This window comes from Pogoniulus pusillus, chromosome 3 (genome assembly GCF_015220805.1).
Source record: "Pogoniulus pusillus isolate bPogPus1 chromosome 3, bPogPus1.pri, whole genome shotgun sequence".
In the NCBI taxonomy this organism is placed as follows: domain Eukaryota; kingdom Metazoa; phylum Chordata; class Aves; order Piciformes; family Lybiidae; genus Pogoniulus; species Pogoniulus pusillus.
In genome coordinates this window covers 42,588,315-42,606,615 of record NC_087266.1, presented here as the reverse complement: position 1 = coordinate 42,606,615, position 18,301 = coordinate 42,588,315, and positions in this window count along the sequence as shown.

The following is an 18,301-nucleotide window of genomic DNA, read 5'->3' as shown; positions in this document are numbered from 1 at the left end:
GTGTCTTGCAGAACAAATATCAGTGGCACCATACATAGCTCCACTATATTTGAATCATAGAATCAAAGAATCAGTCAGGGTTGGAAGGGACCACAAGGATCATCTAGTTCAAACCCCCCTGCTGTGGGAAGGGACACCCTACACTAGATCAGGCTGGCCAGAGCCTCATCCAGCCTGGCCTTAAGCATCTCCCTGGGCAACCCATTCCAGAGTCTCACAACTCTCATGGTGAAGAACTTCCTCCTCACAGCCACTCTGAATCTCCCCACCTCCAGCTGTGCTCCATTCCCCCTAATCCTGGCACTCCCTGAAAGCCTCAAAAGTCCCTCCCCAGCTTTTTTTTAGGCCCCCTTCAGATACTGGAAGGACACAAGAAGGTCACTTCTGAGCCTCCTCTTCTCCAGACTGAACAGCCACAACTCTTTCAGTCTGTCCTCATAGCAGAGCTGCTCCAGCCCTCTGAGCATCCTTGTGGCCTTTCTCTGGACACGCTCCAGCACCTCAGCATCCCTCTTGTAATAGGGGCTCCAGAACTGGATGCAGTACTCCAGGTGGGGGTCTCACCAGAGAGGAGTAGAGGGAGAATCACCTCCCTCTACCTGCTGACCACACTTCTCCCGATGCAGCCCAGGATCTGGTTGTCCCTCTGGGCTGCAAGTGCACACTGCTGGCTCATGTTGAGCTTCTCATCCACCAGCACCCCCAAGTCCCTCTCCTCAGCACTGCTCTCCAGCCACTCACTGCCCAGCCTGGATTTGTGCTTTGGCATTGCCCCGACTCAGATGCAGGACCTTGCATTTTTTCTTGTTGAACTTCATGAGGTTGTCTCATGCCCACCTCTCCAGCCTGTCCAGGTCCCTCTGGTGTTTGAATCCTAATAAAATACTTAGGAATATGTATAGTAAGGTCAATGTTACAGAGGTGCCATAAAAATGGAGAAAACTGTGAGGCAAGACCCACTTGTTTGCATTCCTGTGTGATCTGGTATAGGCGATCCTGCTCTGGCAGGACAGTTGGACGGGAGGAGCTTTTGAGGTCCCTTCCAACTCCTAACATTCTGTGATTCTGTGATTCCATGATCTCGAAAGCATCAAAATTACTGAGAGGCCTGAAGGAGATACTTCAAAAACTGTTCACTCCTATTTAGTTTCTAAGGTCCCTGAAATGATGGACAAACATCACAGAGAGTTTTTAAAAGTGCTCTAGACCCAACCAAGAAGCCTGAGACTAACAAGGCTGCCCTTAGAAGGAAAAAAGCTTTGAAAAGGGCCAACCATGCAGGAAAAAAAATTAAAAGAAGTCTGTGATTTGGAGAACAAGCTTTAAAATTTAATATCTTTATCAATGATCTGGATGAGGGGATTAAGTGATACCTCAGTGAGCTTGCAGATGACACCAAATTCAGTGAGAGTATTGATCTCCTTGAAGGTAGAAAGGCTCTGAAGACAGATCTGAATAGGCTGGATCAATGAGCCAAGGTCATTTTTATGAGGTTTAACAAAGCCAAGTGCCAGGTCTTACACTTGGGCCACAACAACCCCATGCAACATGACAGGTTTGGGAGAGAGTGGCTGGAAATCTGCCCAACTGAAAAGGGCCTGAGGATGCTGGTTGAGAGCCATCTGAACATGAGCCAGCAGTGTGGGCAGGTGACCAAGGTCAACAGCATTCATTCTGGCCTGCACAAAGTATAGTGTGGCCAGCAGGATTAAGGAAATTGTCATGCTCCTGTATTTAGCACTCATGAGCATGCACCTTGAATACTGTGTGTGGTTCCATGCCCCTTGCTACAAGAAACAGAGGTACTCAATCATGTCCAGTGAAGGATAACAAAACCAAGGAAGGGTCTGGACAATAAATCTTGGGAGAAGCAGCTAAGAGAACTGAGATAGTTTAGCCTGGAGAAGAGGAAGCTGAGGGGAGACTTCATTGCTCTCTATAACTACCTGAAAGGAGGTTGTAGTGAGTTGGGTGTTCATCTCTTCTTTTCCCTGATATCAGGTGACAGAGGGAGAGGAAATGGTGCAAAGTTGTGACAGAGGAGGTTTAGATTTGATATTAGGAATAATTTCTTTTCTGAAAGAGTGGTCAAAAGCATTGGAATAGGCTCCCCAGGGAGTCACTGTCCCTGGAGGCATTAAAAAAATGAGTATGTATGGCACTTTGGGACAGGGACTAATGTCCATGGAGGTGTTTGGTTGACAGTTGGACTCGATGATCTTAGAGATCTTAGAGACTTTAGAGGTCTTTTCCAACCAAAATAATTATGATTCAATGATCTGTTATGATAGAAGCGAGATTTAATTGTTTCTTCTTTCGCAAGCCACTGTTGTTTGGGGGTTTGTATTTGTCTGTTTTCTTCCCCCATGCTTTTATGACCCAGTATCTTCTCTTAAGTTTAGTTTCTGTGTGGTTTGGGTGTTGTTTTTTAACACAGCTCATGGGATCATTAGAATATTTGGAGACTTGTGATACAATCAGAAGTCTGGGAAGAGACAGTGGAACACCATCTGCCTGTTCCTTCCCATGGTATCATGAGTTTAGCCAGTTGAGTCTGCTGATGAGTATTCACTACCATGCTGATGTCAGGCCAGCTTGAAAACTAAAGTGCTGGCTGGAGCAAATTACCATGGGGCTGTTATTTCAGATTGTAACATGACAGGCTTCCATTTCCAGTTGCTTCTTTTATGTTTCTGATTTTGGGGTGTTGGTCTTTTTTGCTGGGCTGGCTGCAGGCTTAGTTGATGAGGGGGCATCATTTTATCACCAGTTTCTGCTGCTGCTCCTGCTTTTGCTGTGTTTTTCTGTGAAATAGGCTAAGGTAATTGTGCCTTGTATTGTTTCCATTAAACACTCTTTATCTCAAGCCAGGGCATTTTTGTGTTACTTTCCCTCCTGATTTGTGTGTGGGGATTTTGTTTGTTAGAGAGGGCTGTTTAACACCAGGACAGTCTATTTTGGTACCCAATGTGGGGCCTAAAAAGTAGTTGAGATAATGGAGAAGTGAGGTAATATGAAGACTCAATTAAGACTTATTAAAAGTTGTTGTTTCTTGTTGGAGTGGGGTTTTTTTGTTGGGTTTTTTGGCTTTTTGTTTTAGGTAGTATGTTCACCGTATTGATGCATTTGCTTTCTGGGGGTGATCGGGGCCAGTGTGCTGGACCCTGTCTCAGGTTACATTACACAGTCTGTGAGGAAGGGGTCTTGCTTGTGAGAGTGGGCTGGCTTAAACCAGGACACGTGGAAACGGGGTAGACAGCTATGTCAGTATTGCCATGGTGAATAAGGTGGGAATAGTCTGTGGCTAGAAAGCAAGAACAGGCATATTCTGTATTGGTAATGCTGTATTCACTTCTTACCTGAAGGAATACAGTTGTTTTGTACAGGAAAAAATTGGTCTTTGTAGCAGCAGAAGTACATCTGCACCAAATCCACGACTCACTGTGCACCACTGGAAAATCTGCAGACGTAATTTATGAGTATTCCAGTGCCAGAGATTGTTTTTTTACACATCATGATTTTGGGGCCAGCTGAGCTTTGAGATTTTTATTGTTTTGCTGCTTATCTGAGAGGGAATGGAGGGATGTGCTAGTTTGAAGCTAGCTAGAATGTTTTGGTGAGAAGACCTAGATTACAGGCTGTAAAAGGAAAACAATGGTGATATCTACTTCGCTCATAGGCTTGCTGAGACGTATAGGAAGAAGAAATAAAAAACATAGATAACCACGCTCACTTGGGCTGCTGGCTGAGCTGCATCTCTAACCTCGCACTCCATTTTCTTTTCTAACCCACTTTGCTTCCTAACGCCCTGGCCAAACCTCCATTCTTCCTTGGGACTGGGGTAAGGTTGAGAGGGGTAGGGGGAAGGTGAAGAGGCAGGTGAGAGCCTCTCCTGGGGACTCAGGTTTCTAGGGGGGGGAGTTGTCTTTCTGTATTACCTTTTTACCTTGTATATTTCTGTCTATAACTGTATATACTGTAAATATCTACTTGTATATTGTGCTAGCTGTAAATATAAGCTTCATTCAATTTCCAGAGCCGACTCAGTCTAGTCTGGGTGATTTCCAAAGTGTGTGGGGGGGCAGGGAACACCCAAACCATCACAGGGGATGTGGACTGTACTGATGCCATATGAATAGAAGTGGATAAAGTATTTGCCCGAGTGGTTAGCTGCACTCAGTCCGATGTAGGAATTGCTATCTGCTTTACAGTCAACATTTCATCCATGATTCTTGTATTGAATTTCTAGTAAGAAATTGTGTAAATTCAATTCTGATGAATATCATGAAGAGAACTCCAACTATTCCTGCCACTGCTTCTGTAAAGAGTCACTAACAGTCAGGCATGCTTCCATAAAAAACCCTTTGTTCCAGCACAGAAAACTTTATCCCATATAGATGGACTTCTGATTGTCTGCCACAGCTGATGAGACATAGCAGTGTATTCATTAGCCATGGAGTCTAACCCACAGACACAAAACAGAATAGAAATCATTTTAACCCTGAAGTAGTCACAACCTATGTAATGTTAGACTGTGCCTTTTATCTGTTTATCTGTGATTGTGTCCTTCTTTACTGCTACAGCTCAGTGACTTTTGGGGAGGAGGATATGAGTCTTTACAAATTCTGTTAATGGATCATGCATTGGAGCATAAGGGCCTCCTAAGGGAGCAAGAATCTGTGGGTAGGATTATTCTCTTCTGAAGAAAAAAATGCTACATCTCATCTAGAGAACTGGCAGCTAATTTTACTGCCATCCACATCTGCAATCATTTCAGACTATACCTATTTTTTCCTCAGATTAGTGCATTCAGCATCAATGAATTCTAAGAAGACAATGACGTACCACAGTGAAATCCAGGGCTGAGGTGGCAGCAGGGCATTTTTCCAAGAAAGAAAGCAGTGGAAGACAGAGATCTCAGCAATACTAAGGTTAAGTCACTGATTCAAACACTGGAACTATATATTTAGGTGCCTAGCCTTAAAATGTTTTGTGTAATTCACAAATGTACATTAACCCAAAACATTGCTTTAATCAAATGCATCTTTGTGTTATGAAAAAAAAAATTCTTGTTCATAAACAGTACTCTCTAAAAGATACAGAAATTCTCCAACATGCTAAAGCTGATGGAAAGTATGAAGTATTTGCACAATTCTACGTGCTACTGCACCGCAGAAGTTCATTACCTCATTGCTGTTTACAACTACCTGAAGGCAGGTTGTAGCCAGGTGGGGGGTGGCCTCTTCTCCCAGGCAACCAGCGATAGAACAAGGGGACACAGTTTCAAGCTGTGCCAGGGGAGGTCTAGGCTGGATGTTAAGAGGAAGTTCTTGACAGAGAGAGTGATTGGCATTGGAATGGGCTGCTCAGGGAGGTGGTGGAGTCACCATCCTAGGAGGTGTTCAAGAAAAGACTGGATGGGGCATTTAGTACCATGGTCTAGTTGACTGGCTAGGGCTGGGTGACAGGTTGGACTGGATGATCTTGGATGTCTCTTCCAACCTGGTTGATTTTATGGCACTATGATTCTATGATTATACATTACAAAAATTATGTCCTTTTAAGGCAGAGCACTGAGAGAGACCATTCACCTTAATAATATCTTGAACTAACATAATGCAGTTTTGGCACTGCATTTGTATTTTGAGTTGAGAAATACAGGTTTCCGAAAACCAACAGATCTACAAATGCATATCAAGGTTCTTACATGTTTTTCTTTTTTGTCACCACAGATGGTGCAGTTCACCTCATTGGAACTTTAATTTAAATATCTGAAAGTGATAAAGTCAATATTGAATTCAGGCACTCATTTGTGTCATGCAAATTGAGACTGTTTTTAAAGACAGATATAGTTTCTTCTCAAATAAAAAGTGAAAATGAGAAACTAACAATTGAAAACAGAAAGAGCATCAGTAGCAATGGAGTAATCTATTTCTACATGCCACAAATGCCTCCTTACCTTCTGCCTTGTGTTCACGGATTCATATAGTAAACAGTGATATTCCTCATTAAATTGTATCAAAGTAATACTGAAAACAGAACTTCAGATGTTCTGCATAGAAAAAAACCCACATTCTACAGTCCTCAGAACCACACCCTTTATAAAGGCAATCTTTTCTGGCAAGCAAGCTCCTTATCCTGGTGCAGTCCACAGACTGTTACCTGCTATTGACTGTCCAGACAGGCAACGTTGAACTAGAAAACAGAAAACTAAGAGCTGTCTCCCAGTCACTAGTGGTGTCACACAGGGTTCAGTACTGGGGCCTGTCCTCTAATATCTTTATCAATGGTCTGGATGAGGGGGTTAAGTGCACTCCCGGTAAGTTTGCAGATGGCACCAAGCTGGATGGCTGTATCAATCTGATAGATGGTAGAGAAGCTTTACAACACCTCTGGACAGGTTAGATCAATAGGTCAAGGCTAACTGTATGAAGTTCAAGAAGAACTGCCAGGCCCTGCAGCTGGGTCACAACAACCCCATAGTAAGCTACAGACTTGAGGATGTGTCACTGAAAAGCTGCAGCTTGGAGAGGGACCTGGCGGTTGATAGATTGAATATGAGTCAGCAGTGTGTCCAGGTGGCCAAGAAAGCCAGTGGCATCCTGGCTTGCATTAGAAATGCTGCAGCCAGCAGGAACACAGACGTGCTCATCCCCTTGTACTCTGCACTGGTGATGCCACACATTCAGTATTGTGGTCAGCTCTGGGCTACTTGCTGTAGGAAGGACACTGAGGTGCTGGAGCATGTCCGGAGAAGGACAATAAGGCTCAAGACTTGAGGCTTGTGAAGGGCCTAGAGCACAAGACCTACAAGGAGCATCCGAAGGAGCTAGGATTGTTCATTCTGGAGAACAGAGGGCTGAGAGGAGACCTCATCACACTCTGCAATGACGTTCTTGATGGCAAGTGACAGAACTAGAGGATATGGTTACAAGCTACATCGAGGGAGGTTTAGGCTGGATATTATGAAATCCTTCACTGAAAAGGTGTATAGGGTTAACACTCCTGGGGGAGTGACCCTGAACCTGACCCTAGGGGTCTTGGCCCCTCCTCAGGGGTGGGCCACACTCCAGGTGATGGTTAGCCCACTCCCCCCACTTCCTGTGGTATAAAAGACAGGAGTTCTCCTGTCTCTTCCTCTTTTCGCCCTCTTGCTCACTACCCGCGTTCATGACCGCACACACACACTGATACTGTATACCAGCCACGAGGCAGAGACACCATCACACTACTCGGGTTGTATCCATCCCTGTTTTGTATTTTGCTGTTTTCCCTTCCTCATCCTTTGTAAACTCCCCTACCTCCAATCCCTTTTTTCTAAGTTATTGTTAAACTTTTCCTTTTTAACTTCCAAATCGAGTGAGATTGATTTATTGGGGTGTCCCTACCTTTTATCTCTCTCCCTGTCTTTTGGGGAAAGGAGGGGGAGGAGGGGAGGGCACTCTATAAACTCTATAAATTCTATAAATTGTCATTGGGTCTACCAAATTTATAAGAGTCTCTGGGAACTTGCATTTGAACCCAAGACAATTTATTTGGCGTCTCAACGTGGGGCTAGGTAGAAAGAATTCTTTCAGAGAAGATTTGGAAGTTAAAAAAATGGATATTCTGAAAGTCTTAATCATTAACGCATTTGCATGGCTGTTGTGGGGCTGGCTGTTAAAGTTTATAAGTTACCATGTCTTCTGGATTGTCATTGATATGCTCTGGGAATATTCTAAGCATTTGCCTGCCCGAGTCTATGCCTATTTCCTGAATTCTGTTAGTAATATCACTGTGTTTAGAAATGTTTCTGGAACATGGAATCAATCTGAGTATATGCATTGGAGCACAGAAGCTCCAGATATTTTGGGGGAAAAATGGTACTGGATAGCTGTTATTTCACTGTGTGTAAATGTGGGTTTGGGAATTAATAAGATAGCGGTGAACTGGGACACGTGGAAATATCGAGTGGGCGCCGCCATTAGGGTGCTTAGGGGGAGGGGTAGTCCTCACTGCCCGAGCTGCAGTTGCGGGGGTTGGGCGACAGGTCAGGCCGTTCCGGCCGCCCCGAGCGCAGGCACCGCCCCTAGCGCGGCTCCGCCCCGAACTCCGCCTCCGGTCCCGCCCAGGGCAGCCCCCCGGACCCTGCCCCCTCAGCCCAGCCCCCTTCACCTGGCGCCAATTACGACGCGGCCAGCAAGATCAAACGCAAATCCTCCCGCAGATACCGATCCAGGGCAAGGGACCTCTTCGGGAACCAGCACCCCCCAGCAACAGCAACCAGCTGGAAATGGACCTGATAATGGAGTGATCCTTATCAGCTCCACGCCCAGAAAGGAAATCAGGCACATAAGGCAGGAGTATGCAAGGGCAAACGGACAGTCCCTTTTAGCCTGGCTTTTGAAATGCTGGGATGCAGGAGCAGAAACAGTGGACCTAGATCACAGGGAGGCGAAGCAGCTGGGATCCTTGTCGAGGGATGGAGGTGTGGATAAGGAGCTGGGAAGGCTCGATGGTACCCACTCACTTTGGGCCAGGCTTCTGATAGCTGTGAGGTACAGGTACCCGACTAAGGATGACATGATTTTCCATCCCCTTAGATGGACAGATATGGAACAGGGTATCTCATACCTGAGGCAAATGGCGGTTCAAGAGATAATTTATGGAGCCGACCAGAGGCCCTCGGACCCTGATGATGTCCGCATGAAGCCAGCCCTCTTAAAGAAACTGACTCAGTGTGCCCCTTCCACATACGCCCCTACACTGGGAGCACTGCTGCTGGGCAGAGACCCCAACAACCTTCCCACAATCAGGGAGTTTGTGAATGACCTAAGACAGTTTGAAGACAGTTTGTCGAGGAAAACCTTAATTGCCACTGTAGAGACCCTCACCCAAGAAATGAACGAGCTGAAAGCCTCTTTCTCTGAAATGCAGAAGGCAGAGGATGACTGCTCTTCACCTTCAGAATGGGTGCAAGTCTCAGCTGTAAGGAACACACGCCGCCGTGCTCCTCCTCCTCCCCGCAGGAGACCAGCCCAGAGCAGACAGGGTACACACAGGGGGTCACTCTGGAGAACACTGTGTGACCATGGGGAAAACATGGATAGATGGCATGGCCAGCCCACCTCAGCTCTATCGGCCAGGGTAAGGGAACTGCAGGGGACAAACACAGGGAATAACTCCTCCAGAAGAGGGGTTGCCCCAGTGTCCCGCAGGCAGCGCTCTCGCTCAAGGGGTGGTGAAGCCAGTAACTCAGGTCCATGTGCCTCATGCAGTCACACTGCTCAGAATTAGAGGTGCCCTGTCTCCAGCCAGGCGGAGGCCAGGGATAACAGAGTATATTGGGACGTGTTTGTGAAATGGCCTGGCACTTCTGAAGCCGAGAAGTACAGAGCGTTGGTAGACACCGGTGCCCAATGCACTCTGATCCCCTCCAGCCACAGGGGGACAGATACTGTTACAATTGCAGGAGTCACAGGGGGGTCTCGGGAGTTGACTGTGCTGCAGGCTGAGATAAGCCTCACCGGGAATGTGTGGGAGAAGCACTCCATAGTAACTGGCCCTGATGCACCTTGCATCCTGGGGATCGACTTTCTCCGGGAAGGGTACTTTAAAGATCCGAAGGGGAACAAGTGGGCTTTTGGCATAGCAGCTGTAGAGACTGCAGACAAAGAGCAGCTGTCTATCATGCCTGGCTTGTCAGATGACCCTTCCGTGGTTGGTACCCACAAGGTGGAAGATGTCAAGTTACCTATTGCTTCTCGTGTAGTTCATCGCAGGCAATACCGCACCAACAGAGACTCCCTGCTACCCATACAGCAGCTGATTCGCCGCCTGGAGCAGCAGCTTGTCATCAGCAAGAGCCACTCGCCCTTCAACAGCCCGATATGGCCAGTGCGAAAGGAGACAGGGGAGTGGAGACTCACGGTGGATTTCCGAGGCCTGAATGAAGTGACTCCTCCAATCAGCGCAGCCGTGCCTGACATGTTGGAGCTGCAGTATGAACTGGAAACAAAGGAGGCCAAATGGTATGCCACAATTGACATTGCTAATGCTTTCTTCTCCATCCCCATTGCAGAAGAATGTAGGCCGCAGTTTGCCTTCACCTGGAGAGGAGTCCAGTACCACTGGAACAGACTGCCTCAAGGGTGGAAGCACAGCCCTACAATCTGCCACAGCATCATCCAGACTGCACTGGAGAAGGGTGGAGCTCCGGAACATCTGCAGTACATCGATGACATCATTGTATGGGGTGAGACAGCAGAGGAGGTCTTCCAGAAGGGTGAGAAGATCATTAATATCCTGTTGGATGCAGGTTTTGCCATTAAGAGAAGCAAAGTGAAAGGGCCTGCCAGAGAGATCCAGTTCCTGGGAGTTCGATGGCAGGATGGCCGACGCCACATCCCTATGGATGTGGTGAATAAAGTGGCCACTATGGTGGAACCCACTAACCGGAAGGAGACCCAATCCTTCCTGGGGTTTGTGGGCTTTTGGAAGATGCACATTCCCGGGTACAGTCAAATTGTGAAACCCCTCTTTGACGTTACAAGAAAGAGGAATAACTTTGAGTGGGGACCTGAGCAGCAGGTGGCATTTGACCAGATCAAACGAGAGGTGGTCCATGCCATGGCCTTGGGACCAGTCCGAACCGGCCCAGAGATTAAGAACATTCTCTACACAGCAGCCGGTGAGAATGGTCCTAGCTGGAGCCTATGGCAGAAAGCTCCTGATGAGACAAGAGGCCGCCCACTCGGGTTCTGGAGTAAGGCGTACAAAGGCTCAGAGACCAAGTATACCCCCACAGAGAAAGAAATCCTAGCTGCCTATGAGGGAGTCAGAGCTGCCTCTGAGGTGATTGGGACGGAGTCACCACTCCTTTTAGCTCCAAGGCTTCCAGTCCTGACTTGGATGTTTAAAGGGAAGGGTTCGACTCCGCACCATGCCACAGATGCCACTTGGAGTAAGTGGATGGCTCTGATAACTCAGAGGGCTAGGATGGGGACTCTCGAACGTCCAGGCATTGTAGAGGTCATCACCAACTGGCCAGAGGGTACTGACTTTGGAAAGCCAGCAGAAGAGAAGGCAGTGACCCGTGCCGAGGAAGCCCCCCCATACAGTGACCTCCCTGAGGAGGAAAAGGCATATGCTCTCTTCACAGATGGATCCTGCCGCCTGGTAGGCAGCAAGCGAAGATGGAAGGCTGCCGTCTGGAACCCCACACGCAGGGTTGCAGAGGCAAGAGATGGAGAAGGTGAATCCAGCCAGTATGCTGAGGTGAAAGCCATCCAGCTGGCCCTGGACATTGCAGAACGAGAGCAGTGGCCAATGCTATACATCTACACCGACTCATGGATGGTAGCAAATGCCTTATGGGGGTGGCTGAAGGAGTGGAAGAGAAATGATTGGCAGAGAAAAGGGAAGCCTATTTGGGCTGCTGATCTCTGGCAAGACATTTCTGCACGCCTGGACAAACTGCCAGTTAAAATCCGCCACATCAGTGCTCACATCCCAAAGAGCAGAGCCACTGAAGAGCAGCAGCATAACCACCAAGCTGACCAGGCTGCCCACATCTGCCAGATTGACCTGGACTGGAAGCACAAAGGTGAACTGTTCTTAGCTCGGTGGGCACATGACTCTTCTGGTCACCAAGGAAGAGATGCCACATACCAATGGGCCCGAGACAGGTCCGTGGACATATCCATGGAGGCCATAACTCAGGTTATCCATGAATGTGACATCTGTGCCACCATAAAGCAAGCCAAGCGCATGAAGCCTTTGTGGTATGGGGGAAGGTGGTCAAAGTACAGGTATGGGGAGGCCTGGCAGATTGATTACATCACTCTGCCTCGGTCTCGTAGTGGCAAGCAGTATGTGTTAACCATGGTGGAGGGAAGCACGGGGTGGCTGGAAACCTACCCAGTACCTCATGCTACTGCCCGTAACACCATTCTGGGTCTGCAGAGCCACATCCTGTGGAGACACGGTACCCCAGAGAGAATTGAGTCAGACAATGGGACCCATTTCAAGAACCACCTTGTAAGCAACTGGGCAAAAGAGCATGGGATAGAATGGGTTTATCACATCCCATACTACCCACAAGCTGCAGGAAAGATTGAGCGACACAATGGCCTGCTGAAAACCACCCTGAAGGCTATGGGAGGTGGAACTCTCAGAAACTGGGAGAAGCACCTTGCAGAAGCCACTTGGCTGGTGAACAGCAGGGGATCAGTTAACAGAGCTGGTCCTGCTCAGTCTGCCCTACTGCCCATAGTTGAGGGAGATGGAGTTCCTGTAGTCTGTGAAAGGAATCTACTGGGAAAGACCGTGTGGGTTGCTCCTGCCTCTGGTGGGGGAAAACCTATCAAAGGGGTGGTATCTGCAGAGGGTCCTGGTCACACATACTGGGTGATGATGGAAACTGGTGTTATCGAGTGTGTCCCTCAGAGAAACCTCTCTTTAGCTGAAAAGGTTTTGAAATCTCAGAGTTGATTCCATGTGTTCCAGATACTTTCAGGTTATCTTGTATAATAGTTGTATCATAGTTGTGCAATACTTGTATCATAGTTCATAAGGGGTTACAAGTTGTTTTTGTAGTTATACCCTCACCACTACACGGCGTCCAACAGAACCTACATGACAGCAGCAGCTATCCAGAGTCCTACAGCATCACATCACACCACGGCGTCCAACCAGAACCCTGCATCTGATTCGTCACTGATGCCCTGCAGTGAGAGACTGTTCCTGATTTCCCTCCAGAGGATGTCTACAGCCATCTCATCTACACCTGTTCCCCTGATGCCAGACATGAAGAGACTGTTCCTGATGTTTTCTTCGCAGAGGGAAAAGACTCTTTTCCTGAGTACCAACAAGAACTGTTCCTGATTCACTGACTTTTCTTCCGTTCCTGCCCTGCTCACATCTCAGCAACCTGCACCGGACCAGAGGAACACATCGCCTTGGGATACAGCCGGGGACCAAGAAGGACTTCACGAACTCTTAACCCATGGACACTTTTCCCATCTTTGGAGAAGAAGACTGTTCTTAGGAAGGTGGAAGTGGTCTAACCAAGGGGTGGAATGTATAGGGTTAACACTCCTGGGGGAGTGACCCTGAACCTGACCCTAGGGGTCTTGGCCCCTCCTCAGGGGTGGGCCACACTCCAGGTGATGGTTAGCCCACTCCCCCCACTTCCTGTGGTATAAAAGACAGGAGTTCTCCTGTCTCTTCCTCTTTTCGCCCTCTTGCTCACTACCCGCGTTCATGACCGCACACACACACTGATACTGTATACCAGCCACGAGGCAGAGACACCATCACACTACTCGGGTTGTATCCATCCCTGTTTTGTATTTTGCTGTTTTCCCTTCCTCATCCTTTGTAAACTCCCCTACCTCCAATCCCTTTTTTCTAAGTTATTGTTAAACTTTTCCTTTTTAACTTCCAAATCGAGTGAGATTGATTTATTGGGGTGTCCCTACCTTTTATCTCTCTCCCTGTCTTTTGGGGAAAGGAGGGGGAGGAGGGGAGGGCACTCTATAAACTCTATAAATTCTATAAATTGTCATTGGGTCTACCAAATTTATAAGAGTCTCTGGGAACTTGCATTTGAACCCAAGACAAAAGGCATCAAACATTGGAATGATCTGGCCAGGGCAGTGGTGGAGTTACCATCCCTGGGAGTGCTCAAGTGCCATGTGGACCTGATGCTTTGAGACATGGTTTAGTGGTGACACTTCAGACCTAGGTCAAGGGTTGGACTGGATGACCCTTCAGGTCTCTTCCAAGCAGATGTATTCTGTGAGGTCTGCAATGCTAATACAAAATTATGTGAGCTGATGTGTAAAACCCCTCTATATTATGTAAAACTACTACATTCTTCTTTAGCTACCACCTTGGGGCACAGTTATATTTTCCTTTTTCTTGATTTTAGTGTGAACCTCATGCATGACTATTTCTTCTCCTCTTCTTCTCATTTCTACTCCACAGTGGTACCTTAGGCACATTGCCATAAAACTGTTTGTATGAGCATGCTGTGAGGAAGCTTAAGGAGCTAATTTGTACATTAAAAAAAACAAACCCACGAAGCAAACAAACAAAAAAAAAACCCCAACAACTAACCTCCACACCCAAAAAAACCCCAACCAAATATTAAACATATTTGCATATTTGTGTTTTATATCTAGAATTCAAATTTCTAAGCATTTATCAGGTCAACCCCATAGCCAGTTTTGCCAACAGCGCTGAGAGTGGTAGGTACAGGGCATGTGTTGAAGGCTAAGATATAGAGAAAGACTGGGGGGGAAAAAAAATTGTTTCTACACTGTCTGGAAATTAAAGCCTTGGTGTTGATTTTCATCTCAGACTGGTATAGGATATTGCACTCTTTTTCTCAGGTTATTTTACCAAAAATTACATATCCCTAGAGCATTGAAAATATTTTGATTTTTTTTATGGTTATGATTAAGTTCTGGGGATTAAAAATAAAACAATATAAGGATTTAAGGTCTTTTGTTCCATATTAAAATAGAATTATTTCAATTACAAACCTATGCTAAGGTTAGAAAGAGAAGCCTGAAACAAAAAGAGGACCATTATGCCTTTTTGTGCAATAAAAACTGAATGAAGACAGAATTTCCTGCAAGTAATACAAAATAAATTAAACATTTCTGAACATTGCAGGAAATTTTTAAAAATGTATTACTGCTGCAGCTCTTTTTATTGATGTTATCTCTGTTCACATATAGTCTTCAGCATTGTAACATAGACTCAATCATAGAATCATAGAATCAGTCAGGGTTGGAAGGGACCACAAGGATCATCTCGTTCCAGCCCCCCTGCCATGGGCAGGGACACCCTACCCTAGAGCAGCCTGGCCACAGCCTCATCCAGCCTGGCCTTAAACACCTCGAAGTGTATACACCTCTAACTAAATATGTTACCACATGTCTATAGAAGCTTCTACATAAAGAAGCTGCTTTATAAAACAAGGAGTGATATTATGTCACTTCAATTTCCCAGTATTCAAAGATTTGGCTTCTGAATGTTTTTTTCAAAGCACTTCTGAATGCTGTTGAGCACACAAACATTTTTGAGTGTCCTGCATTTCAACCTGCTGGTTAATAGCTGATTTTTCTCCTCAGATCCTCCAAAAGTCTGTAGTCCACATCCAAAATTAGAGAGGCTTCGAGATTAGCACTGATAACATCTTTTCCTTGATTCTCTGAGAGTTTGTCATTCTGTAGGATACTATCTTTCTAAGCCAAGCTTACTCAGATAGCTGCGTAAGCTATGGTATCTACAGAGACTTCCACATCAATAAGTTAAGCTCCTGAAACAACCTCTCTGACATCAATAAGTTAAGCTCCTGAGAAAAAGTCCCACTTTGAAGCAGAGTTATATATCTGTTACTTTAAATTACATAGGTTCTGGAGCTGGCAAGCATGCCCTGCCGTGGGTAACGTGCAGTATATCAGTATTCAGCACACTGAACTGATAGATATCATACTCCTGAGAGACCTCAGTCATGCTCCATGCAGCATACAACAAGCACTAGAGTCCAGATGGCTAGCATTTTGGCATACTCTGCCCCACTTTGTCACCTGTGTGTGTGCAAAAGCATTTTGCTGACTTATCTACAGAGAACATAGGGTTGTCCTAACTTATATGCTTTTATTCCTCCCTCGCTGAACGAAATTTCCCTGGATATTCAGGGGGCAGACTAGGAGCACACTGACAAATGCCTTCCTCACAATGAAAACGTCATATGTGACATCAGAAACTACAGATGAACTTATCTAGCACCAGTTTTTCCAATGGCTAAAATACATTGCTTCTTTCCCTTCTCTAGGCAAAATATAAAATCCTGCAGTTTAAAGAGCAGACATTATGAAAATGTGCAAATAATGCAGAGATAGTAAAGTGAGGAAGTTCTTCACAGAGAGAGTAATTTGCCATTGGAATGGGCTGCCCAGGGAGGTGGTGGAGTTGTCGTCCCTGGAGGTGTTGAAGCAAAGCCTGGCTGAGGCACTTAGTGCCATGGTCTAGATGACTGAATAGGGCTGGGTGCTAGGTTGGACTGGATGATCTTGGAGGTCTCTTCCAACCCAGTTGATTCTATGATTTTATGATAGAAGAATAAACACATATTTTAATATCTTTATTTACTTATTTTAACTTTTTTTCCCCCTACTTTCTCTAGCAGTTTTGCACAATTTCTTGGTTTGCTTCATACTGTCAAACATCTGAATAGAAGAAGGATGTGGCTTGATGGCCTAATTGTCTGCATTTTAATTCCACCCAACTCTTGGTATTTAGTTATACAGTAATATTAAATGTATTCCCTAATCTTTTGAAGCATTGTACATCTGCACGTGCCAAGATATTGACCCAACAGTTTATTTGTTGACTGCATTTGTGACACTTTATGTTATATTATTAATTGGAGACCTGTACACCCACAATTTAGACCTCAGCTACAAAGCAAATTAAAAAGCACAACATAACACCCCTCCAAATATATCAATATATGTGCTAGTTTGAGGCTAACTGGAATATTTTAATGAGAAAAAATAGATTATAGGCTATGAAAAGGAAGCAACAGTGATGTCTACTTCACTCATAGGCTTGCTGAGATGTATAAGAACAAGCATAAAAACATAGATAAGACAGAGAAGGAGTGTCAGTGTGTGTCTCTGTCACAGTTGGTGCCCTGGGCTGCTTCTGTGCAATTAATCCTTCTGCTTTCTAATCCCCCTGACCAATCCTCCAAACTCACCTTGCACATAAGGCAAACTCTGGGATAAGACAGAGGGATGGAAGGATGGTTTGTAGCCCCTCTTGGGGACTCTGATTTCTGAGAGGGGTATTGTGTTTCTGTATTATCTTTAACTTGTATATTTCTGTGTATATATATATATATATATATATGTATATATATTAAATATCTGCTTGTATATTGTGCTAAGCTGTAAATATAAAGCTTCATTCCTTAACTTCCAGCTGGCTAAGTCTAGTCTCAGTGATTTCATAAGGGGGGTGGGGGGAGGCAGGTAACTCCCAAACCATCACAATATATTATATTTCAAATTATATACCAAAGGCTATTAGCAAAAGTCAGAGAAGGTACTCAGGAAATAGATATTACATTTTCAAGGGAAATTATTTATTAATTTTTGATTAATGTCCTGGTCTGACCAATTTGCTGAGCTTGATTGCAACTTAAGGATAATTTCTATTTAAAGGCTGTTTGCTTAAAAACTAAAAGATGATATTTGAGGTCTTACCCTGTAAACCCCACAAAATCTGGCTTACTATTACTGGGTTGCTGCTTCCTGGTAAGAGTTTCAGAACTACTAGGTGAGAATTGAGAATTGTGGGGTTTAGTTTCATCCATTTTGTGGGAATCACATCTGCTCCAATTTATTCACATTTTCATTTTGCTCATCTATCTTTAAAGTTAGAAGATTTAACCAGATATTCTATATAGATTCCAATAATGATGGGCATATCCCATTCTAATATGGCTAGGAATCATAGAATTGCCTAGATTGGAAAAGACCTTTAAGATCATTGAATCCAACCCTAACAAGTCACTGACTACACCTACACAACTCTTAAATACAACCAGAGACAGAGACTCCACCACTGCCATGGGGAGGTTGTTCCAATACCTGATAACCCTTTCAATAAAGACATTCTTCCAAACATCCAATCTAAGTTTCCCTTGAAGCAACTTGAGGCCATTTTCTCAGCCCTATTGCTTGCTACTTGGTTAAACAAAGTGACCTCCATCTCTCTACAGCTTCCTTTCATGTACTTGTAGAAAGTAACTGCTCCCTGAAAGTGCTTCTTCTGCTGTCTGTGTAATAAAGAAATGTAGAAAGATTGATTTTGAAACTTTGACACCCAAGCTGAAGACCCAAATTTAAGTGATATGATTACATTACTCAAAAAAATAGTATTTACTGAGGAAAATTAGATTCCCACATAGGCAAGGCATCTGACATTTTAAAATCTAAAAGCTTGTAGAGAAGAGTACAGATCATAGAATCTTTGTGGCCTAGTTTTCAATTTATAGATGCTTTTCTTCCAGCTGTTTCTGGTTTTTCTTATTTAAGATTATTATTTATACATATTGTATATGTGAGCATTATTTCTCTGCACACTCCTTGTGTTTGTATTATTTATATTATTGGTAATTGTATTATTTTTTGCTCAACACCATCTGTCTGTCAGCATCCATCTGCTGTCTCTTGTTTTAGGCTTACATTGGAAGATTTTGGAGCATAATTCATCTTTTTCTCTTTCCCTGACCCATCAC